General features: G+C 39.7%; 1 non-coding gene across 1 annotated transcript; it reads left to right on the top strand.

The window, feature by feature from the left end:
• The first annotated feature begins 351 nt into the window (after nucleotides 1-351).
• Nucleotides 352-459, top strand: LOC127740200 (small nucleolar RNA R71). The gene has a single exon (XR_008000881.1). It is a non-coding gene; the product is annotated as a small nucleolar RNA R71 (small nucleolar RNA).
• Nucleotides 460-614: the final 155 nt, after the last annotated feature.

The following is a 614-nucleotide window of genomic DNA, read 5'->3' as shown; positions in this document are numbered from 1 at the left end:
ATCATAAGCTTCTTCTTCAGATGAAGCATCCTTAGTACTGCCTGGTGCATTTTGCATTCCAGACAGACTTTGAGAAATCAAATTAACTTGCTGAGTCAATATCTTATTCTGAGCCAGTATGGCATTCAGAGTATCAATCTCAAGAACTCCTTTCTTCTGATTTGTCCCATTGTTCACAGGATTCCTTTCAGAAGTGTACATGAATTGGTTATTTGCAACCATTTCGATTAGTTCTTGAGCTTCTGTAGGCGTCTTCTTCAGATGAAGAGATCCTCCAGCAGAGCTATCCAAAGACATCTTGGACAGTTCAGACAGACCATCATAGAAGATACCTATGATGCTCCATTCAGAAAGCATATCAGAAGGACACTTTCTGATCAATTATTTGTATCTTTCCCAAGCTTCATAGAGGGATTCACCTTCCTTCTGTCTGAAGGTTTGGACTTCCACTCTAAGCTTACTCAATTTTTGAGGTGGAAAGAATTTTGCCAAGAAGGCATTGACTAGCTTTTCCCAAGAGTTCAGGCTTTCTTTAGGTTATGAGTCCAACCATATCCTAGCTCTGTCTCTTACAGTAAAAGGGAATAGCATAAGTCTATAGACTTCAGGGTCAA

This window comes from Arachis duranensis, chromosome 6, assembly GCF_000817695.3.
Source record: "Arachis duranensis cultivar V14167 chromosome 6, aradu.V14167.gnm2.J7QH, whole genome shotgun sequence".
Taxonomy (NCBI): Eukaryota; Viridiplantae; Streptophyta; class Magnoliopsida; order Fabales; family Fabaceae; genus Arachis; species Arachis duranensis.
This window is presented reverse-complemented; position numbering and strand designations above follow the sequence as displayed.